Source organism: Grammomys surdaster, unplaced genomic scaffold, assembly GCF_004785775.1.
Source record: "Grammomys surdaster isolate TR1022 unplaced genomic scaffold, NIH_TR_1.0 139, whole genome shotgun sequence".
In the NCBI taxonomy this organism is placed as follows: Eukaryota; Metazoa; Chordata; class Mammalia; order Rodentia; family Muridae; genus Grammomys; species Grammomys surdaster.
In genome coordinates, this window is record NW_021604597.1 from 4,853,768 (window position 1) to 4,879,316 (window position 25,549).

Genomic DNA, 25,549 nt, shown 5'->3' on the forward strand with positions numbered 1-25,549 from the left:
TATATGGCCCTATGGAAAAACATGTTTTGTCACATGTGTTTATACAATTTATTCATGTGACTCTTCTTAACTATCAGAGTATAAACCGTCTGATGCTCTGAATAAAATTGGCTATTGTATGAGACGTTAGTCTGATCAGCTCCATTCTCCCAAGTACCAACAACTAGAGCAGTAATCAGATATTTACATAGCAGTCAAGATAAATAAAATCAGAGACACTAAGACTTGCAGACCAAGCAGGCTACACTCTTCCTCTGCTGTGGAGACTCACGCCTTTCTCTTAACATTCAGGCACATTTCATTCCATCAGTTCTTCTGTTGGCACATCATCTGTCCCCATGTCCTTCCCACACAACACATCCTGAATCCCATAGGCACATCCATACATTTCTTTAAAACCCCAAATTAGACCTACCAGTCCCTACAGCAAAGGCTCCACCCTATCTTTGTTCTTCAACACTCCAAACCCAAAACCTCATTGCCAAAAGCTAGACATCAAAAATAATCAGATATGAGTCTCCAAACATTTGAGCAGTACAGCAGAACTAAAGCACTCCAGAGGCAAAAACAAGCCTGCAGCAGCGCAAAGATCATATGTCACATGGTAAGTTTCCTGACTGGTTGTGCAGTGTTTTAGTGTCTTGCTGTGAGTGTCCAGACACAGATGAGCTATACTTGAAGGCAGGTATGCCCACAGCCAGAAGAACACAGGAATCTGACACTGGACCTGAGCAGAGAACATCCTTAAAGTGAAAGATAAGATGTTAAGATAAGATAAACATCTCCAGGATGAGAAGTGGGCTGGGAAGCTAAGGGAGTAAAGCCACAGAGTTCAACACTATATCTGAAAGCAAGAGAGGCTGCCAAAGAGTCTGACACAGAGTCATTGGATTAAAACTTCACTAAAACTCAGACCAGGAGCTGAAACTAGGATCTTCATAATAAAATGAATCAAATGATCAGCTTAGGGCTGAAGCTTAAGCAAATCTCCGTATCCAAAATGAGGAAAGGGAAGGTGGCCTTGTAGCAATACGCAGGCCACCTAGAATGCCCAGGCCAGCCTGGTTGACAATGTTTATTACTGACAAATGGAGCTGGAACCTGGCCACAGTGGTAATGATTAACAGAGAGGCAGGGGAAAACCAGACAGAACATACTTTGACACAAGATAGTCCTCCATACTCCCAAGCCCCAAGATGGTGCTGAGATGCAGTGCTAAAAGAGCCAGCCAGCAACTCTAGCAGTGAGAAAATCCATTCTTCCTAAACAAGATCAAATGCCACCCAGAATTTATAATCTTTAAATAAATAGCTTTAGCTAAGACTTATGTCATAAAGCAAAGAGTAGGTTGACTAAAAGCAATCATGTGAAAATGTAAATAAAACAAGCATCACTACATTAATGAGAACAGTCAGTAGAAACCATGAGGATTCTTTGGTGGGTCACAAAATGTTTTAAATTAAACTGTGCTGAGGATTCCCTAAGTATTAAAATGTGTTAAATATTAGGCCAAACATTCATATTAGTAAACACTAGCATATGTAACTGTTATCTCATAAAGCTTAAAATAAAAAAAATAGTAAAACTGTAAACTAAATATAACAAGAATTACAAAGAAAAAAATAAGAGAGATGGCTCAGCAGTTAAGAGGACTGGCTGCTTTTGCAGAGGGCTCAGGTTGGATTCTTAGCACCTACATGGTGGCTCACAATAGGGGATTTGATGCCCTCAGATGCCCTCTTCTGGATTCTATTGGTACTACACACACATGGTGCATACACATATCTGCAGCCAAATACACACATAAAATATAAAGAAACTAAATATTTTTTTTTAAAAGAAACAATTACTGTTTTCCATCAATTCTGAGATATGCAAATTCTTGCTTTAACTCTCTGGAATCAGGATGTAGCTTACAGCCAATGGTGACTTAACTATCTTCACCTAGAGAACCCAAGAAAGGATTTTCTGACATCCACTTAGTTGAAAGGCAAGCTTCCTTGATGCTATATTGAAACCATCTTCAACATATTACGTTTATATCATTTTGTTCTTAAGGGAGTAAATTTGATGCTAATGAAGAAAATGCTTGTAGAAATAACATCGACTGCTCAGTAGTTTCTCATGAAGTCAAACTGAACCCTGTAAGGACATCAACTAAGGAAAATGCAGATAATTAGACCCTTCTTTAAGTTTTATTGTTAACAATAGAAGGGGGAAGTGCCAAGGCCCAGAAAAAGGCATGCTTTCTGCAAGTTTAGTGGGGTTTAAGCCCCAGGGCTTCTTATTTCTGCAGATTTTCTTCCAAGAGCCTGTTCCTATTAATTTTTCATAAGAAGGATCTCAGCATTGCATAGCTATGGATCTTACAAATACTGTCTCCAGCCCTGTTCTCAGAATAGTGTGAAATGTTTCCAAAGGACACTTGGCTGTTGTAACAGGTTCACATTAACAGAGGCCATGCCTCAATGCCCCAGACACTGACGCTAAATTCCCATGTTCCATAATTCAGTTAAAGGAGTGACACAATTGTGGATCTTATTAAGAAACTCTGTTCAAAGGCTGGAAAGATGGCTCTGCAATCTGGCACTTACAGCCCTTGCTAAGGTTGGAGGTTCAATTCCCAGCACTCACAAGACACCTCACAACCATCTCTAACTCCAGCTCCAGGGGATCTGGTGCCCTCTTCTGGTCTGTGCACACTGTACACACATGGTACACATACACACATGCCAGCAAAATAATCCTAAATATAACATAAATAAATAATTGACAAATAAATAAATGGTTAAAATTTCATAATCAATCCTAACAATAGATTTGAAAGTTCAAGCAGGGGCCAGTCCTCCAAATTGGTCTAACACCATTCCCACTGGGACACCAGACAAGAGGACAGATGCCACCAAAACTTCTATTAAGGCCAAGCAATTACCCAAGGGAAAGCATTAAATGGCTGCTTGCTTTTGCAACTGAAATGTAGGACGTCACTTTTTTGTTAGAATTTAAATCATGATTTTATTATTACATATTTAAAGCAGTGCTATTTAATATACAGTCTGTTTTCTCCTGATTCTCTGACTCAATCATTTTGGAGTATTATGATCAACACAGCTATGGTATTTTATTTGAAGTTTGGTTAGTTGGTTTGTTTTTGTTGTTGTTTGTTTTATTTTTTTTTATTCAGTACTTTTCTTTCCTATAAAAAATTAATCATGTTTTAAATGCTTCTAAAAAATCAAAATATTTGCAGTAAATATCTTCTGGAACATGTTGTAGGAATAATTTTCTTTATTTGGGGTTACAAATATTGTTGTTATATAAACACACACACATACACACATAACAGATGCAGACATATGAAGGGCTACCACATCATGAAGAAGCCAAAAGTAGAGCCTTATAAACTGAATCATAACACATATATCATATGTTTAGGTCCAGTGGGAACAATATTGTGTTTCTCATACATGTAGTAGAGAATCAAAAATGAAGGGAAGAAAATCACAGGCAATAAAATCAGAGCTGGGAGTGGTAGCATACACTTGTAATCCCAACCCTCAAGAGACTGAGGCAGGATGATCTCCACAAGTTCAAAGCTAGGCAAGGCTGTGTTGAGATCACCACCCTAGCAGAGCTACACGTTGAAACTCTGTTTAAAAAAAAAAAAGAAGAAGTAAAAATGAGAAAAAAATGAAGAATTTAATAAAATGAATGTTCAGAAGTCTTTCCTAAAATATCAGATAAGAAAATAAAACAACACATTAATACATTTTAAATATTGAAATTTTTTGTTTTAGATTTTATTTATTTTATGTGTATTAGTGTTTTGCCCACGTGTATGTGTGCCACATGTGTGCTTTGTGCCAGAAGAGGCCAGAGGAAGTGTCAGATCCCCTGAAGCTGTAGTTACAGATAGTGTGATTCACCAGTGGATTCTGAGAAAGGAACCAAGTCTTCAATAAGAGCAACAAGTGCTCTTAACTGCTGAGTAGCTTCTCTAGCCCTTGGAAGTTCCTTTTAATCCTCTGTCTATGGATTTTACCTCTTCTCAGGTCACTAGAAAACTGAGGAATGAGCAAAAAGAGGGAGAGTTATAGTTGAACACCATTCTGAGTATCTCACATAGGCAGAAAGCACATGTGCAAGTGTTTATCAGAGAGCCATGTGACTCTGAAGACAACTACGGATGGGGCATATGTGGCTCATGGGCTTCTCTCCTCAGCAGTTAGTCTACACAGGATGCACACCATCTTTCCAATTTCTCCACCCAAATAAAGAAGCTTTGTCATGCTACACATCCAACATCGCCTTTGCTCTGAGGGAGGACATGGTTGTGCTATTCTTCTGATGATCTGTGATTTTTCTTTCCGACTTCATAAAAGTCTCCTCCAAATGCTTCATTTCACGGTTGATAGCTGTTAATGGGACTTTGGGTTCATAGCCAGTGTTTGGAGGGAACAGGAGAAAGTAATAAACGTGCTCTCCAGTGGACACATTCCCCAAGTGACCATGCTCAGGCCACCTGAAATCCTCACTATAGTATGGTCAAAGTATACATTTATAGACTATATATATTTCACCTGTAGGCTCCTTCTATCTGCGTGAAATTGTCTCTAGCAAATTCCTTAATGAATGCTTGCTTTGTTTTCAGCTTCATAGACTAGATATATCTCAGTCTGTAGGCTCCTTCCATCTGCGTGAAGCACCTCAAGCAAATTCCTTAGTGGAACTGAGGGCAAAAAAATACATGCTATGTCACTAAACTGCAGCCAAGCATCAGCCCCATGTGTTGGTCATGATACTTGTGAGCACTGAATAGATACACAGAATGGGGATCTCATGTTGGAGACATTATGTCTCTCTTCTTATGAAGAATCTTATAGACTGGCAAGTCTTGTACAATGTGAAGCTAGATCCAATTTCTGGTACGTTTTTGTTAAATTGTCAAGCCTCTCTAAATAAAGGTTATCTTGTTTTAAAAACCATTGGCAAGCCTAAATAACACCACATATATAAAAAGCCTCAAGCCCAAATAACAGTACTTATGCAATAAGCCCCATTTATGGAAGTTCAATGTTGGACTTTCCCCCTATGGGTAATCTTGAAAACTCACAACATCAAAGAAACACTCCAGGCTCAGAGCAGAGTCTTTCTGTGTTAAAACAATAGCTTTTTTTTCCTGTCTCATTGTTTCTGAGATGTCGCAAATCCATATTGTCCTTATGCCTCTGTGGAGACATGAAGGCAACAGGTGCAAGCAGTGGCCTGCTCAGCCTATCAGACAGTATCTAAATTGTAAATGCTGAAAAGCCTAATAAAGACTCTCAAAAGTCCAAGAAGACTTGGGAAAAAACCCAGAGGGAAAGAATGGGAATTTCAGAACTGGATGGTAAGGATACAGAAGAGGGACCAGTGTTTCCATGATGGGCAGTCAGTGTCTTCTAACTTCAGAGGCTCACATCTGCTTTGTCAGTAATTGTTCCCTCTTGGGGACTCATACCCAGAAGTATCAGAAGAGACTTGATGCTAAAATGTACTGTACAGAAAGACATTAGCCAAGGAGGAGGAAGGCCAATGGCAGAGGGATTAGGATCAAAAGATAAGAAAAACCGAAGAGAAGGCACACAAAGATCAGGATTGCATTAAATGCTCTATGTACCATGGGAGAACATGCAGACTCACAGTGCATGGAAAATCCGAACATGCAGACTCACAGTGCATGGAAAATCCTAAGCTAAGAGAAAAAATGAAAATTCTATGGAACATGCCTGGTTACAAAAAGTGTCCATGGCCAACAATATAAATCTGAACTATAGCTATATGTTCATTGAAATTATGAATGTCAATCCAACAAAAATTACTACAAAATGTCTTCAGGGGAGGGGGATATGTATGTACTGTATTAAATTTATATGCATACACATGGAAAGAAAGAACACTACATCATATGAGTATCGATTTTAATTTCTACTGGTGAAATAATTAACTATCTCAAACCAAAAGGGGAGATCAGCAATGGCGGTTATCTCAAACCAAAAGGGGAGATCAGCAATGGCGGTTATGAAATGCTGCTCACCGCTGTGGATTCAAATGACAAGAGTCAGCACACTGGCTCCTGAGGAGGAACTGGAAGTGAACTGAAGCCTGACACTTTTCATAGAGAACCTATGTGCCTTTTAAAAGCTTTGTATAAAATTTTGGAAACAAAATTTTATTTAATTAAATTATTTTATTCCTATGATCACTCTAAATCCAACTAGAGTTGAACAGTGGGATTCTCTCTCCTGCCTAGGTTTTCTTCAGATTCCTCCCAAGTGAGCTTGGGCAGAATTGTGTGCCTCCCAGGACAGAGAACGTGGACCCTACACTGGAAGCAGCAGTACTCTGTGGGAACTTAAGGCAGGCAGAACATCAGGGCTCATCTCACAGGAGTGCAGTTCTGTACTTTAACAAACTTCCCAGTGTTGGAGGAGAAGAATTTGATCAAAATATAAAGTGCTTATGTGTAAAAATCTCAAAAACAAAAATAAAAACTTTAAAGGAAATTTCGAATGGCTTCTATGCATATTGGACTTTAAGACATGTTGACCTACATCTTTGAGTTAACATCCTCGTTTCCAGGGAAGGTGTTTGGTCCTTTCTAATAGACAGGTTGTTCTCTCTGCCTTTGTGTGAATTTGTCGATATTCCCTTAAAGGAAGGCATCTTAAATGTTTTCTGTTCATGACCCCTTTCCCTCTGGAACATTTTCATGACCTAGGATATGCATATAAAATTAGAATACAGCTCAAATATTTATTAAAAATATAAAAAATGTTTTAATGCAATGGTTTGGCATATATATATATATATATATTAACATTTATTAAAAATACAATCAAGTTTCATATGATGTGCTTGTTTGTTTTTTATGAATAATTAAATCTTAGGTGAATATTTAATACTGTAACAAGTATAGAATCTTCAAAATATTTCAGACTTGATTGATGTGTTTTTGAATGAATCTCTGATCATTTCATTTGCTATATTTTAATCATATTCCCCCTCCTCCCCCAACTCCTCCCAGATCCACCCCTCTTCCCTAACCACCCAACTTTGTGTCCTCACTTTAAAAATATCCATCCAGTTCAGGCTTATGCTGCCCATATGTTCTTGGGCATGTTGCCGTCCACTGGAGTATGGTTGATATACCAGGGGCCACCAATGCTCCAGGTTACTATACACAATTTGTGGTCAAGCCCTATTGCTGAAGACACCATGAACTTGAGTCATGTTACATAGAGAGAGCAAGCTGGTACTAACCTTGAAGTTTCCCCCGGTAACTTTTGTAGTGCTGGAAGGTGCTGTATATTACCAGAGGAGAATAATAATCATAAATCTTACCCAGACATGAATCCTACCAGCTACAATAGTGACTAGCCTGACAAGACACGCCCATGGGTGCAATAATGACACAAATACCATGCTTGTAATTTTTCATGACCCCCACTTTCAGTCCATGACCCCATTGGGGGTCATAAGCCATAGTTCAAGAAGCTGGGCACTAGAGTGGGGTTTCTTGACTTTGCCACTTTGACATTTGGACACACGACCTCCTCATTGTTTGAGGCTTTAACTATTCAGACAGGAGATGATATTCTAGAGAGACACTTACGTCCTCTCCCTTCAACTAAACAGACAATGGACTAGACGGCATTGGAATTTCCCCCCAAGAAAGATGGTACTGAAGCCCTGATGCCAGTTGTAGGTAAAGCTTGTCAACTGAGAAAAAGATTTCACACACTACTGACAACTTTAGGACAAACAGGAAGACGGAAGGCAAGACAATGATGGGCCAGTGATGGGTGGGACTTGACTGTGACTGTCGAACGCATAACCTATCTTTAAACCTAGACATGATGCTCGGACCCTGGGGATTAACTAGGGCCATTGCTGGACCTCTTTGGTCTTCCATTTTCACAAAGCAGCCACATGAAAAAAACCTCCTTTCTCTCCTTTACACTAATACTTGTCTCTTTACTTGGTATATTGATAAACTTAGGACTGGCAAGTGACTCAGGCTTGTTAGGACCACAAGGACTTGACTTTAAAACTCCCTGCTAAGCTTAAAATGGTCACTGTCTCAATTAGGTTTTTTTGTTTTGTTTTGTTTTTCTTTGGGGGGGGGTGGTTGTGACAATTTGCCCAAATGAAACTACCATAAATGAAACACATATGTACCCAATTGACTGCATCCTTATTTGGACAAAATTGACTGCTGATGTCATAACCATAATACTTAAGTCATCCTGTAAGTTCTACAAGTGATTCTAATGAAAGCAATAAGCAGAAAACTTCCAGCTGCAGATGGCCCAGCCCAGGTATGGAAGGAGCCCTGCAGGGCTAGTCAGTGAGCACCTCAGCATTGACATACACTGGACACTCGTGTGGCCATCATAAAGGTGTTGTGGTTAGAATATATATATATTTTCTATCTTGAAAATTCTAACTAATGCTAATTCCCATGTGTGAGATATGAAATGTGCTGCTCTTTCCTCTGTTGGCATCTCAGAATGCTCAACACTTGTCACTTGTTAAGTACTTGACAATACTTAACAAAAACCCAAGAATATACCGAATTGTTTTCATTTTATTTTGTGCGTCTGGGTGTTTGCCTGTCTGTCTGTCTATGCACCACACACATATATAGTGCTCATGGAAGCCAGAAGAGGGGAACAGACCCCCTGAAACTAGAGTTACAGACGTTGTGAGCCATCATCTGGGTGCTGAGATTTCAGGTTCTCTTCTCTGGAAGAGTAGGCAGTGCTCTTAACCACTGAGCCATCTTGCCAGCCCCCAAGTATATCTTTAACTCATCTATGAAGCAATTAATCAAGTACAGTCAAGTGAATGCAAATGGCTAAACCGGGAAGAGGAGTTATTTTTCATTTATTCACAAATAAAAACACGTAAAATGTAAACTCCATGTCCACACCTTATCAACTGCCTATCATAAATGAATACATTGCTCACCAAAATGTACAAAATCACCATCCCTGGTCTAGAGGAGGTGTGTGCAGCAGCATCTCAGTGACTCTGCCAAGTAACCCACTTGCTGCTGAAGGAAGGACAGCTGAGGGCAGTTAGGGCATTTCCCAGGTGACACACATAAAGTGTAGAAGCAAGGTACAAATCCAAGACTGTGTGATAACTAAGTCTGTGTTCCAAACCCCAAAGGAAGGGAGAAATTGGTTCTGCTATGTGGGGCTGACTTCCTGAACTCTGATTCAGGTGAAAGGACATGAAATGGGAGACAAGATGGACATATTTTGAGGATTATGACGGTTGAAATGGGCAGTTACATGAACTTAATTTTACTGTTACTAGTCAACAGTCTTTGATAAAGATCAGCATATTTTTGTCAGCTAAATCACAATGTTTGATCAATATACTATGAAAATGATAATAGTTATGTTTAATTACAACCGCTAGGTAGCCAATCCAAAGATATCTTAATGTTTTTCCTTAAAGCAGTGTATTATACTACCAGCGTGCATTTTAGTGAGGTTCCAAAGTGCATGCTATTTTCAAACATCTCAAAGTGACAGATTTTTTTACTGAGTACAAGGAAGTCTGACCGCTTTCAGAATGAGGTTCAAATATGCATCTAATTTAGGAAAGTGTTTGCCTAGCAATTTGCATCCAAAAAAGGAAAGGAAGCCGAGGTAAAAAAAAATCCATCTGACTGAAGTCAACTGTTGCTGTTTGGTGTCCACTGCAATACCTTCATTTTCTCAAATATCTACAGATTGTTTTACATTTTAAGCTAGGGTAGACTTACTTATGGGGTCTGAGTTTAGCTATGGTTGAAACACAACTCTGGGTAGAAATAATAATAAGGGGAGGTGGAGAGAAGCCTCAGGTCTTAAGGCTGCTCTTGTAGAGGACCCCATGGGCTTGGTTCCCAGCACCGCCACAGTGGAAGATCCCAACCATCTGTAACTCCAGTTCCCAAGGATCTGGCGCCATCTTTGGGCCTCAGGCCCACTACATGCATGCACATATACCTCTGGATAAGGACTAGGATTCATCAGAGACCACGGATTTCAACCAAAGGATAATTGCTTAGGGTACCTCAACCTCTGCTGTCTTCCCCCCCAGAGCTGAAGCAGATGCCTGAGGTTACCCTTATCTTATTTCTAATGGTTCGAGATACTCTCTGCCTCAGGCCTTTTTTATGTAGGATCTCATAACCAAACTTATCTTCTGTGGTCAGAGATGCCTCTCCTGGGTTCCCAGGCATCTCTCCATAGCTTTCACGAACATCACACAGGCCCCTGTTTGAATTATCCTGGAATCTGGGTAATCTTTCTAAACGCTCCTGCTCACCACAGAATTAACTAGAAAAGCTGAAAAAGTGTCACTGTCCACTAAGTTGATTAAAATATACTGCGTTTAAACTGAATCAGAAGGAGGAAGTCACAGCAGGAATACCTGTCTCCCCTTTCACTCCCCATCCCTTTTTTGTGCTTCCCTTTCTACCTCACCCCTTTCCCTCTCTTTCCTTCCCCTCCCTTCTCCCTCCCTCCCTCCCTCCCTCCTTCCCTCCCTCCCTCCTGCCCTTTTTCCTTCCTTCCTTCTTTCTGTTGCCATGGTGCAGGAGATCGATCACAAACATAAGAAGCACATGTTCTATCAGTGACCTACACCTCAGCTTTGCATTTAATTTTACCAAAGAATTTTTTTTAAAGATTTAACATTAAAAGCTTATTTTGGAGTTTCTGTGTGGACTTTCTCTCAGTTAGTGAACTATGGGCATCTTTAAATGCCCTAAAAGTGAGAGGAATATGCTTTTGGCATATCCATTACTTGTCTCTTAACAAGATGAGAGAAACATGGTAGTTTCTACATGTAAATTAATTATTATTATTATTATTATTATCATATTCTTATTATTAGCATCATCATCATTCCTTCTTTTCTTCTTGTTAATTTATCTAGAGTTCCAATACAGGCAGACTTCTGGTTCTTCTCAGACACTTAGTTACAGGCAACCTAAGTGCTATTGTGAACATTTCTATAATCACTTTAGTTAAAAGAGTCATTGAACTTTCAGAGAGAGAACAAAATTCCGAATGAGCAAGGCTTTCCCCGCATGCTCTGCTTGAGTACAATATCCCCAAGGAAGAGGAGAGAAGGCAGTGGGCAAAGATTAACAACATTTTTGCTCTTAAGAGATAAACAGCAATCCCTGTGGAATGTGCTCCATTGGCAAGTTAGCCTCGGGTAGCTTTCCCGTGTTCTGAGCTAGCAAGTAAAAAATGCTGGAAATTGTGAACATTAACATTTCTCCCTTCGTTGAGTAGGCAGACTTTAGTCTAGAAAGAAATGCTCTAGTTGGTCACTTTTGTCTCTCGGAGAGCTGAGAGAATTCTTGCAACTTAGTTATTAAAAATACGTGGTATAGGAGGAATTTCCTTTCATGGTTCAAAACGATAAAAAAAAATTCAATAGTCTACTTTGTTTTAAACTAAGTAGGTTTGATGGATGAGACAGTAAAGAATATCACTATTTAAATAGGATTTTTTTCCCTGGGTGAATGAATGAAAGGAGAACACTTGATAAATATTAGGGCAATAACGCTTTGTAGATGGTTTGGAAATACAGAAACATATGCCAGATACATAATGGGGAAGAAAACAAACACTTACATGTCCTGGATATCAGAGCCATGGCTGTCCAGCAGAGCAGCGGGAAGATCTGTGCTAATACTGTGACACGCACAGCAGGCAAGTGGCACACAAGAGCAGATATGGAACGGTCGAATGCGAATCTAACAAGCTCCACATGGATGTACCTTTGTCTGTCTTCTCCCACTCTCCCAGAGGTTCTGGGATCAAGTAATTTGATGGAAAAAAAATCTCCCCAAGTTCAATGGGGCAAAAAACAATCAATTAAGAAGCTGGCAAAAGACATCAAGAGATGGTCTCTGGAGGAAGATTAAACAGATTAACAGGTTTGTGAAAGACATTCAGAGACTAAGTTGGTGATCTGGGCCTGGATTTGGGGACCTCAGTGAGGAGATTTGTTCAAAGGATACATTTTCAGTTAGAGAAAGGAAAATTCTAAAGAGAGCTGTTTGTATGAGTATAGTTTATCACAATGTGTTCTGTGCTTGAGACTGGCTGAAAAAACAGATTTTAAGTGTTCTCATGAGGGAGAACCTATGTGTACCTGAGATGATGTGCCAATTAGCTCAGCCAAGCCACAACAGAGCGCATCTGTTGTGTATGGAAACATCACGCTGTACCTGATTACTTTGTGGATTTCCATTTGTGCTTTATGTAATGTAAGTTAACAAGTGCCCAGAATAAGAAAAGAAAATCCATTAAATACCATTACCGCTTAGAGAAAGGAAACTGAAGACGGCAGTAAAGTCATTGCACCTCCATACTAACGAAATGGAAACACCAGCAGTTGTCGATACTGAGGATCAAAATGGGTGTTTTAAACATCACTAGTGGGACACAGAGAGAAGCAGCTGCTCTCAGCAACAAAACCCAACATTAGATCTTAAAATTTAGTAACCTTGGGGCTGGAGACATGGATCAGCAGTTAAGACCACTGGTTGTTCTTGCAAAGAACTTAGGTTCAGTTTGCAGCATCCACATAGTGGTTCACAGCCATCTGTAAATCTAGTTCCAGAAGCTCCAAATCCCTCTTCTGACCTCTTTGGGTGTATCAGGCATGCATGAGGTGCACAAGTATACATGCAGGCAAAACAATCACAGACAATTTAAAAGATAATATTGTTTAAAGAGTAGCTCTTAAAGGTACTCAAGACGAGAGTATAAAAGGCCATTTGGGCTGTGCAGGAGCTCACAGGTCTTAGGACGGTTATATATAAGTCATATGAAAGGTAATCAGTTTACCAGGCTAGGGAATGGTTCAGTTGGTTGTTGCAAGCATGAGAACCTGGTTTTACACCCTTGAAGCCATTAACTGGGTGCTGAAACACATCTGTAATATCTGTGCCAGAGCGGCAGCAACATGAGGAGGCATGGAGCTTGCTGGCCTGTCACTAGACCCGAGTCAGTGAGCTTTAGGTTCAGTCACAGAGTAGAAGTGATTGGAGAAGACTTCTCATCTCCACATACATGTGCAACTACCCACACATGGACTCTGACATGCACACTCATGCACACACATGTGTCCATGCAAACACACATGTGCACACACAGACATGCACACACACACACATACACACATGGTAATGATGACAGCCAAAGTCGTCCCTTTCCTAGAACAAATCAACAAATTCTGTCACGTTCAGCTATTGACCAAGAAAATGTTTTCCCCTTTTCATCCCCACTTCTGGCAGAAAAATTAATCAGAAAAATAAGTGGTCATGTGGTGGGGAAAGTAAGCTTTGATGTCCTTCCGTGTGTGGGCACCAATGCTCCTGATGGCTGCCATAATATAATCGAGAAGGAGTTAGAACAGCACAGCATCACATAGTGTCCACATGACACTGTGTGATGGCTTTATTAACTGATCCCTGACTCCGTGAAACAGCGAGCACCATAATGATTTTATTTCTAGAGCTACAGGACACTAGAGAAAGAGAGAAGCCAGGGATATTCAGGGGCTACTATGTCTGCAAACTTTCTTGGAATCTGGCAATCAGAAGAAGGGCTGGGATATTATCACTGAAATGAGAGGAAAGAGGCTGGAGATTGAACTCTAATCTCATTACTAATAATGGCAACAACTTTACTGATAAACAGAACATGTTAGAGGACAAGCAGCATTGCTAGCATCTAGTGTGGATCCATTAATAAAATTTTAACAGCAGTCTTTGAAGCAGACCATGTCCAAGGTCAGGAGAGGTTTAAGCATAGCACTATGATTGACTGTGCTTGGTCTTAACAAATAACCATGTCTCTAATTTACAAATCATCTCTAGATTAACCAGCATATAAACCATTTGTCTCCCTGTCACTTGACTAGTACAAACACTAGTTCAATACAAAGAAAAACACAAAGTCTCTGGAAGTAATCAATCATGGACAAACTCAATATGAAAACGGAGAAAAGGCTTGGTAGGTGGTCGATGGATGGCAGGATGACAGACAATTTAGAGCAGAAATCCCTTCCATCTTCCAGTTTCCCCATTGTTTGGGAAAAGATGGGGTAAAAGCTGATGTCTGTGAGAAGGGGAATTCCAAGTTTAAAACACAGTCTGAGCCCAGGAGCCTATTTAAGGATAGGCAGCTCACAGGACACCCAGAGAAACAAGCCAGCAAACCAAACAAGGCGTGTGGACTTAAGCATCCAGACTCTGGATTCTGCTTGACCTGTGAGCACATGTTAGCAGCAACCAGGACCACAGGAATGTATGTGGTGATTGCTGCCCAAGGATTGGGGATAATTAAGCCTTAAATCTTTCTTCTCTCCTTTTAAAATAAATACACACTGAATTAAATTTGGTGAAAGAAAAATTATGGAGAGAAGAAAAATATAAAACTTAAATTAAAATGGCTTTAATGTATTTTTGAGAATTGTATTGTAAAAAATGCAGGAAATCCTCCGGGGAAATGTGAATCCTGTGAGGATCTCCTGAGACCTCTCCTGTGTTCCAACCTGACTGTATGTCTGTGGCAGAGCCTGGCACAAGGAGACACTCAACGTTTGCCTAATTAATTAGTCAACCAACAGAGGAACCAATGTGGTCAGATCAGGAGCCTCAGAATCTACTCTACTGTGGCTCAGAGTATCTGGATTACATTGGATGGGCATGATATTTTAACCCGAGTGTTCAGTCTGATTTCAGCAGATTAAAATGGTTTCCACCATACCTGCTTTCACTTTCCCCAACATTTAAAATGTTTTCTCTTTAAGGGAATGCTAAAATGACTCCTTTCCCCCCCTCTCTCCCCCTCCCTCCTTCTCTTTGTCCTCTTTCTGCTCCCCTTCCCTCCTCATTAGCTAGTAATTAAACAAGTCCCACAATGATCACTTCAGAGATGAAATGGTGACACATTCACCCATGTACTTTCTCATTTGTCTAGATGTCTGCTTCCTTCTGCCAAACAGCGTATCAAACAATTCATTCACCAGTTAGCAAAACCTTCAAAAGCCAACACACACCTAAGATTCTCTCCATCTGCCCACATACATGTAAAACCCAAAGGCTGCAGAGGTTTCACTGAAATGCCTCAGAAGAAGTAAAGGCTCTGGCAGAGATGAAAGTCACACTTTAGGATGTGTATACAGTTTTGGAATAGTGAGTCAGATGATCTCATTATCTCCTCAGGGGCTCTCCAGGGCCCTGACAGGCATGACCAATCAAAGAAGGTGTGGGTAGCACACATCGGGCTGATGTGTACTAATGCTGCCTTTGTGTAAGACAGTGGTTGGGTTAACCTGGGCCTGGTAACTGATACTATGTGCAGAGCCCTATGCCAAGAGTAAGCACCCTGTTCCCTCCTCTCATATCCCTATGTAAAGAAGACCCACCATCTTCTACCAGATCTCTCTTTAAGATACTTTCATCATATAAGCCTGGAGTTGAAGGTCACAGCTCAGATTGCTGTTGATTTTACTTTCAGCTCATTGTGGTTGACTTCACTAGTGTAACCCAACTATGACAATATGGTTGAAAGTTACCTGGATATTAGGAGAAATGTTTAATTCAGTCAATTCACACAGAAAGAGGAAATTAATATGCCATTTATTTCTGGCTAGCATGTATCACTCATGTCTCTGCCATCACCACTGACAGCAATAGACAGAGTACTCTCTTTAGTCTAAGTTTTGTGCTTTTTCCTAAATTCTCCTTACCTTTGCTTAACTAAGCATTGGTCTTGAGTGATTTGAACCCTGACAGATGCCTCTCTGTCCTGGAGAAACATATAGAAAACTGAGGTTTGCCTCATTCCCCCACAATATATGTATGAGCCCTCTTCTGGAGGCTATACTAAATAAACTGCTAGGGTCTATGAATTGCTCTGAAGAATTATACCCAAGACTAAAATAGTATGCAAAAACAAAGAGCATTTATTGAACAAATTCCTTCATATAGAGACCCAATTTCATTATTATGGAAGGACCCCGACTGAATTCACAGATTCAATTTTAAAGCCAAAAAGAACATTATGGAGGGGTAGGTGATTTATATCTTTTTTGGAGGGTTCTATCTCTAGGAGTCTGGGTGATGTTATTATTGGTTAGGGTCCTGCTTCAAGAATACTTGACTAACTATTCTTGCTTTATGCCAAGGTGGGGTAGCTCTTGACTTCTTTGCTGCAGGCTTGGCTAACTGTCCTTTTGAAAGCTGGGGAGGGGTCCCTTTTACATAAGCCTGTAGTTGTTCTAGTAACTGACTTGCCCAGTTCTGGAAAGTGGAAACTCAGGCCTGGTCTCCTGAACTGCTAATTTGCAGCCTGTCATGGAGTCATCTTAGCTCAGGCCAATTCACTCCTTTCAAAACCTGTCATATTTTTAAAGATACTTTGATATTTTTTGATTAATGTTACACACAGTGACATTTTATTGATTCTTTCACTGATTTATAAAGCTCAAAAACATAGTTGAATGAGTCCTCAACCACCAGTTTGCTTTTCTTGAAATGTGTATCAGACCAAAGGATAAAGTCTCCAGAAAGATGTTTTAACAAGATGGAAACTAGGTTGCGGCTGATTGAATGAATTTAGCATTATGCAATAAGAGACATTTTTTTTTGTAAAATCCAGCTGATGTCTCTGTTGTTTGATCTTCATGTCTGTATACTAGATGTCTAAATCATCAAACCCCAACTCATGTTTCCCCAAGGGAAAGAAACTAAGATGTAATGTCTGCAGGACGACTTGGAAAAGCTTAACACACAACTAAAGTCCCACGGGTAATATGTTGAAAACCATGAGAAGCAATTGCTTCCTGTCCCTACAGTCAGTGATCTTTGAGGCTGTCTGCCTATTAACACATCACATGCCCTGAGCTTAGGTCAGAGCCTCCTGAAGGCAACTACTCTTAAAGAGGAGTCCTTGCTAATTCATTATTTTGTTCCTCTTTTTTGTGGAGAACAGTTATGTTTAAAAGTCTGCACTAGACACTGTCTAAAGTAGAATTTGGTCAGCATTTATTTTTAACCCTGACACTTTAAGTTTTAGATAAAAGCCTGCCAAATAATAAGCAGGTCTAAATATAAGTTTCCAGTGTTTATTTGCTATAGCTGGTTCCATGTGAATAAGTTATTCAACTTCCTAGAGGTTAGTTCTGGAATAATGTTAATGAGCTCAGAGAGTTGGGTTCCAGGTCCTGTCTTTTTGAATGAGCTTCTGTAACCTTCTCTGCTATAGAATTTCATAATTTTACTGAGGAACCTGTAATATGATGGAAATAGAAAACACAATTCTTTCCAGAGAAAGTCTTCTATTGAGATAAAAGGGTTTTACAAAAACAAAAGTAATATCAAAACTGTAAGAAACAAGAGCTACATACTCAACCAAAGGCTGTGAAGAAAGCTCTGTGCAGCAGAGATGAGAGCAATGGGTCGTGAACACTAGACCACCAGGGGTGCAGACACGGCGCTCATGAGTGATGAGTGAAGTCATCAGAACATTAACTCTTTTAAAGGTGGGCTGAAAGATTTGAGATTATAAGAGAAAGTTAAAAGGACTCAAAGAATACGGAAGTAGAGCTACAGGGACCCAAAGAGAAAGAAATTGTAGCATGGCAGAAATGATAGTATGGAGAAACAAAAGTATTCAGCACGAGAGAGTTTTGTGGTAATAATGTCAATTGTGTTAATTTTTAATCATGACTTAAAGGAAAGGATCATATCACATATGGTTTCAAAGGCCAATGGAATTTTGGTCCACCATAGAGAGGAAGGTTGGGGAGCAGCAACTATCATAGCTAATCAGGAAGCAGAAAGCTGCTAGAAATGGACCATAGTGCACTCTTTGTAGAAGTGGGTGGGTGGGTGGGTGGGTGGATGGATGGATGGATGGATGGATGGATGGATGGATGGATGGATGGAGCAATGAACCAATGGAGCAACGGATGGATGAAAGATTGATAGATAATAGATTGATGAAAGATGATAGATAGATAGATAGATAGATAGATAGATAGATAGATAGATAGATTGATAGAAAATTGATAGATAGGTGTGAGGTGAGTGGACCATGCCACCAGAAAGAGCTGGTAAGGATGAGTGAGCTCAAACCCCACAAATCTCAGAATTGAGACTGGTAGGAGTGGGGCCAACTCCCTGCCTAACTCTACCTGCTCTGGAACACATAACCATGACATTCCACTGAGGATCAGGGCAATCAGTCATATAGCATAAAAACCTGCAGTTCCTCATGGTAATGAGGTATCTAGATAGGCCTCAAGTTTTCTGCCAATGAGCTTCCCTTCCGTCAAAGGACATTGAATCCCTGGTTCACCCTAAGTAAGGTGTATACATTCACATTGACCATCAAATAAAGCATTTTGAACAAGCAAGGATCGCCTCTTCATCAAGGATTTCTGTGAGAGTGGGGAGGTGGGGCCTGCTTCATGTAAAGAGCTTTGCCTAAATCTCCTGGAGAAGGCCTTCTTTCTCTCAGACCCTCCTGACTCTCAATACTCACCCAGTTTAGGAATCAAACCTGGTTCTGCTCTCATCCTGGGCTCTCACTTCCCCTACTTGCCTGGTGTGTAGATGCCCTGAGGGGATGCATGGGCCAGGGAACCCCCATTCTCAACTCCCATTGGTTTACCAGTAGTTCCTGGATACACTGGAGACTGAGAACAACAGCAATCATCCAAGACTCCATTGTTTCCCACTCTGGAAAAACACAGACTGAGGACCCCCATTACAGATTGTGTTCTGCCTCCCCTGAGTGGCGAGCTGGTGATGCTCTGGGCACCCCAGCAGTGAGGCAGACATGCAGCCTGGCAGACAGACAGACAGATAAATGATGCATACATACCTAGATACCTAGATAGATGGTATATATGTATGTATATAGAGATAGATGATACATACATACCTAGATAGAGGATAGATTGATAGATGATAGATAGATAGATAGATAGATAGATAGATAGATAGATAGATAGATAATAGACAAATAGGCACTAAAATGTAAACCTCAGAGAAACACTGTAGATTCCAACTAGAAGTATGACCTTCTCTCTTCTCTACAGGATCTTTATTTAAATCTACATCACTTACAGTTTGGTATCTTGTCTAAGCAGATCTAAAATGAGGAAACATGAAGATGCCCCTATACAGTTATGAAAAGAAGGAAAGCTGAGGAGAACTTCTTCTGGAAGTTGGAGAAGGAGGAACTTAGAGCAACAAGCTTTACTGAGGTTAAAATTTAGCTCATTGGCTATCATAGCATCCTCTTTCCTTTGGTATGTTAACTGATCCCTATCACATGATTTACCTGTAAGCATTTAAGCTGTTCATAGATCACACAAATAGTTAGGAACATTAAAGTATTTAGATTACCTTTGTTACTAATAGCTGCAGTTACACTCTGTTGCCTACTCTATCCACTAAAGCTTTAGACATCGGGTTAGAATCACTTCGTAGCTGGGCTCAAAAATGCATAAGAACAAAATTATAGCATTTACTAACATAACCTCAAATTAGGTTAATAGTACTGTGGACACCACATGTACCTAATTAATAGAAATACTAGAAGGACTTTATATCCCATAATAATACATGATTTGAAAAATATCTATCAATCTTGGGGCTAGAGAAAGGGCTCAGGAGTCACGAGCACTGGGTGATCTTGTAGAGGTCTTTGGTTAAGTTCCCAACGTCCACGCAGGAGCTCAGAATTGTCTGTCTTTTCAATTACAGGGGCTCCAACAAAGATACTGTACACATAATATGCATATATAAAATATGTGTATGTAAATGCAGACAAGCATTCATATACACAAAATAAAAATAAATCTTTGACAAAGAATGTATTTTGACAAATTAGGGTATTAACACTCAACAATTTTATATTTTACATTCAGCAAATGTACAGATGACATGTGTTCATTTAAAATTTCGTATTTACAAGTTTTGAATGGAACATCTTCTAAATATATATCCAATAAGTTAACTGTTATTTGATTGTTATGACTTTAAGAAATAAATCTATCCAGTCACTTTTATATGCTTATATTAGCATATGCTTTCTAACTATACTTACTGAGAAATAACCCGTATTTAAGAAAATAACCTGGATGTCTGTGAACCATAATGCCACCAGGGACCATGTTAATGTTAGTGGCCTATATATCATCACCAGAGGCCATGTTGATGATGTAAATGGGCCATGCTGCTGCCAAAGACCATGTTGGGGTCAGTGGTCCAGCTGCAGGTAGGGGCCATGTTGATGTTCATCCCCATGTTACCATCAAAGGTCATGTGGATATCAGTGGTCTGTGCCGCCACCTGAAGCCATGTTGATATCTGTGGGTTGTGCTGTCATCATGGTACATGTTGATGTCTGTGGTCCATGCTACTTCTGAGGGAGTGCCATGAGGGTGTCTGAATGCCCATGGTCTGAGCTGCTGACTGCTACCATGTTGATGCCCATGGGCTAGACTGCTGCCAGAGACCATATTGGTGTTCATGGCCAGTGCCCTAAAGAGATTATGTTGATGTTCTTGACCTGTGCTGCCACCAAATGGCTGCAATGGTGTCTCTGGCCTGAGCTGCATCAGAATGTGTTGATGTATGTAGTCATCTGATGTCACCAAAGACTATGCTGAGGTTTGTGGCACATGTTGATGCTGGAGGCTGTATGGATGTTTGTGATCCATGCTGTCACCAGAAAGCCTGTGAAAGTCCAGAATCCATGCTCCCACTGACTATAGAGTGAGAAAGCTACTTTTGTAGTGATATGGATGACTTCAGACACACAGTTGAGAAAGAAAGTCATAAAAGGCTTCTGTAACAATTCTACCTCCCACACTCCCTCCAAAAAAGTAACACCCTGGACAGAAAGCTTTCAAAGAGAACTCTTAAAAATTGTGATAAGGCTGCTGAAGTGTAGCTCTCCACAACTAATGGCTTCCAGTGAGATTGCAGGCAGGGAAGGACTCAGGTTTCTTTAAGCAGCAAGGCCACTGGGAGTGTGGCCATGCTTTAGTGAATATAGGGGGAACACATATTGGACTTGTGTCGGTAAAGAAGTTGGTTTGGGGGTTTGGGTTTTCTTTTTTATTTTTCTTTGTTTGAAGGGGAATGAGGTCCCAAGTCAGGGAGACAAACCTGGGAGGAATGGGAAGTGAGTGTGTCCAGGGTGCATAATGTGAAATTCCCGAATAATCAATAAAAATATTATGCTAGAAAAAAATAAAAAGAAGATAACCTGGTAAAACTGAGTTGCATTGTGGGACGATGTTCTTCAGAAATATTGATTGTAATAATGTTGTTTCTCAGTGGGTGCCTTCCAGTGTGGTAGGGACACTGCTAAGCTGCTTTCACAACTATTTCCTTTCGTCTTTAACCATGGAAGTGAATTAGTCACTGAGACTGAATGAGGAGGAGTAACTGGCCAAGCATTGAAGGCCAACAGGAGAGCTGTTACCTCCAAATTTACCAGTCCTCCAGTGTGTGAGCTTCAGAAGCTCATTCTTGTGGTATGTGTCTTAGGGGACCAGTTGTGGTTTTGCAACCTCCGCTTCCTTCCTCTCAGGGTGTCCAGACATGGCTGCACACCAGGCTGAAAGGATGAAGCAGAATCCAAAATGGGTGGAGTTATGCAGAATTCTGGTACAGCTGGGAGTAAATGCCTGGAGTGAGAGATAGAAGGTGGCGGGGGAGACTTCTAGGAGGATCTTAGTGTTACAGCTCTTTTAGGTAACGGCTTTCTCCTTTGATCTTCAATGAAACAGCTCTCTGAGATGATCTTAGCTTATGTATATACCTTTATTCATGGTGGGTTCATATGCATATACTTTATTTGGGGTATACCAAAATTTATATAGTTTTAGGAATATCCAGAGTGGGCAAAGGTCGTTGTCTGAAGGCAAAGGTACTGAGATAAATCATTAGCATGAAGAGGCATCCTAGGAACCTCAGGTGCAAGACTACATGTCACTCCTCAGGTAGAGGATATAGGGGTTTCAGGCTCCCTAGACAAGGTCAGAGAAGAAGCCCTTCTGATAAAGGGAGTCTACCATATTGCACCGAGCTCAGGGTTTTCCTATAATGTTAGGCTTCAGCCTTTCCAGTAGGGTTTCTCCCACACATACTGTTTCAAAATACCCTAGTTTTTGGTTGGACCAAAGACATTTATACAAATGTTATTCTATTTATAGGGCTGTATACATGTGTACCACCAAGATGTAACTCAAACTGGGGAAAGACCTGGAACACTTAAATAGGGATTGTGATGGTTTGTCTACATATCTTAAGGGCTAAAGGAAAGGTATAACAAAATATAAGAATTCTTTTATATATATATATATATATATATATATAAAACACATTTGGGATTGGAAAACCTACCTGGATAAGACTGATTCTCCAGCGTCTCTTCATCCAGAGTGAAGCCTTGTGAGATTTACCCATCTGCACCAGAATGTGAACTGGCACTGTTGTCGTGAGGATCTCCCTTAGTCAACCATATTCTTGAGACTGAATGGGTTCACCTACCCTGACATATACAGAAGACATTAACTTATATTCTGAAAGACTATCTTATCCAAGGTGGTCAAGCCTAAACATATACATACAAGCAAGAGTAGAAGGGCAAAGCAGAGTATTCATGTAAGAGACTAATAATTAAAGAAGAGCCAACAACTGGACAGGGAGTAGAGAGAGAACACAGAAAGAAATGGAGACAGCAGTGGATTGGAAATGATATGAATATAGTATGTATGCATGAAATTCTCAACTCCATTTTAAGTTTAAAACTTGTAGTAGCACACACTTGGAATCTCAGGATTCTTGAAGCTAAGAGAGGAAGATTTCATGTTTAGGATTAATTTAAGGTACATAGCACATTGCAACTTAATGAAAAAAGTGACCATATCTGCAGAACTTAGAGCATCTTAGCAGTCTCATGTTTGTGACCCGTTTTGATTGGTTTGTTTACATGTGCTATTTTTAAAAGATTTTCTTATGTTTTGTTTTGTTTCCAACAAGGTCTCATTACAAAATTCAGACTGCCCTAAACCTTAATAACTCACTCTGTAGCCCAGACTAGACCTTGCTTTCCTCTGGAATGCTGGGATAGTGGGTATACAGCAACATTTGTGGCAAAAGGTTTATTTTTGTTGCAAAGAAGTCTTCTTGGACTTGCATTCCATGAAGCATGTCTCAAGACTGCTATGGGTAATATTTAAAATGGTGGCACCCAATCTGGCTTGTTGTTATGGCGCCACCATGCTCCCGACTAGGCAAAGCCTGAGGCCATGAGCAGCGGCATGTTCTCACTGCTGCAGCACCTCAGGCCTGCTAGAAGCACCGGCCCTGGCACCCACGAGATGCCAGTATGGGAGATGGCTCTGCCAATCTGCCACACTGTCTCCACGATGCTTGGCTGAGCCCAGACCATCCTGCCATCCACACAGTACCCGGTAGAAATAAGACTCTAAAGCTTAATTATTATCCAAAGGCTTTATATATTTCAAATGCTCAATTAACAATTTGCCCACACAATTAGAGTTGTTTCCCAATATCTAATCTTAAGATATAAATCGTTACCCTGGACCATCCTGGACTCGTGGTTCTCCATGATTCCTACATCTCTCCCTCCCTAGCTCCTCCTCTTCCTCTCCTCACTCCATACCTCTCATACAGCCCAATCGCTGAGCTTTATACAAATGTAGTGGGAAGGTAACCCACTGCACAAGGCCATCGTACAAAATATCCATATTGATTAGTTTTATTAAGTTAGTGTGGTTTAAAAATATGATTAACCTACTTTTAGAGAAGCACGCTTTCATTAAAAGATGCTTTCATGGCTAGTAGACTGGGGTATTTGGGTTACCAATCTGCTTTTGCTTTGTGCATACAGACACTCCTTAGAATGTCCTCAGTTGGCTGTTTTACCATATTCTTGTAAAATTCAATAAGGCTGTAATGAAAACACAGAATTAATATCATGACTCTAACCAAGCTTATATCTTGAAATGACATCTCAAGATCACCAAGCCAACATGTCTCAGTCAAGACACCCTCTGCTCTGCAGAGAGTCACAGGACAGTAGGCATGCAGACCCAGCAGAGCCACTGGGGTGCTGACCTGCCTTCCTTTATTCCCCGGGGGGATGCTAGCTTGGAAATGCCCCCTTTTCCAGCACCAATTGTTTATTTATGATGTCCCAATGAGCCTTCTCTTACCCTTATTATGGGAAAATATAAAATAGCCCTGTATGACGTGCTTAGCTTGGAGAGGGAAACAAAGAAGTCATTGTGCTTTGTTTTGTCAGAGACCAGACAGAATGAGAGCCACATTCTTTATACTCATAGTCACGGAGCTTCACCACAAAGAGATGAAGGAAAGGAAAATATCCGCTAATAAATACATAACCCATTCATACCTTCATTTAAGGAAACTATTGGGCAGGATGTAGCAACACAGGCCTGTCATCTTAGCACATGTGAGGGATCAGAAGTTCACGATCATTGCTGGCTCTGTAGTAAACTTGAGGGCAGTCAGGGCTCCATGAGTGTCTGTCTTATAAAGCCCAAGAAGTAAGGGAAAAATGTAGAAAAGTAAGGAGGGAAGGAAGGAGGAAAGGAAGAGGAAGGGGAAGAAAAATACTAAATTATTAAATACTTTACTACACTTCTGTTATTCTGTGGTAGGTATTTTGAATTTCTTTGATAAAACCATGCTGTCTAAACAGAACTTTATGAAAGTAGAAACCAATTAAACAGAGAATTCAATTTGTGTCAGTCTCAAAATAATTACCAGTGAGTAGAAAGGATGGAGCATCTCTGACTCGAGGATCTTAATTTGGAACCAATGTAATTTTTTTAATCTAAAAATGTATCTTTTCTTTCTTTTTATTGAAAATAAATTTACCTTATACAATATATTCTGATTATGGTTTCCCTCTCCCAATTCCTCCCAGATCCTCTCTGCCAACCAAATCCACATCTTTTCTTGTTCTCTGTCATTGGAAACAAAAAGACATCTAAAATAATGATAAAATAAAAACAAGCAAGCCTGAATAAGACAAAACAGGGGAAGCAAGTAACCAAAAAAAAATGCACAAGAAATACATATAGACAGAGAGACACACATCTTGGCAAACACAAAAATTCCATAAAAATGTAAAACCAGAAGCCACAAAATAAAGGAAAAAGATTTGTGTCTTTAAAGAGCTAGGAGAGCTACTTTATTACCAACAGGCATCCAACTTGTGCATTTGAATGTCCTACACATCTGAAGTGAGTCAGTGATGGGCTTCTGAAGACTTTAAAAGAAAAAAATCACAACTAGGAACTTCACAAGCAGGGAAAGAGTACAGTTTAGGAGAGAAAGAACAGAACCCATGTTACTCTCTGTGCTTATTTCTTCAGATTAAGACAGCCAAAGGCAAGG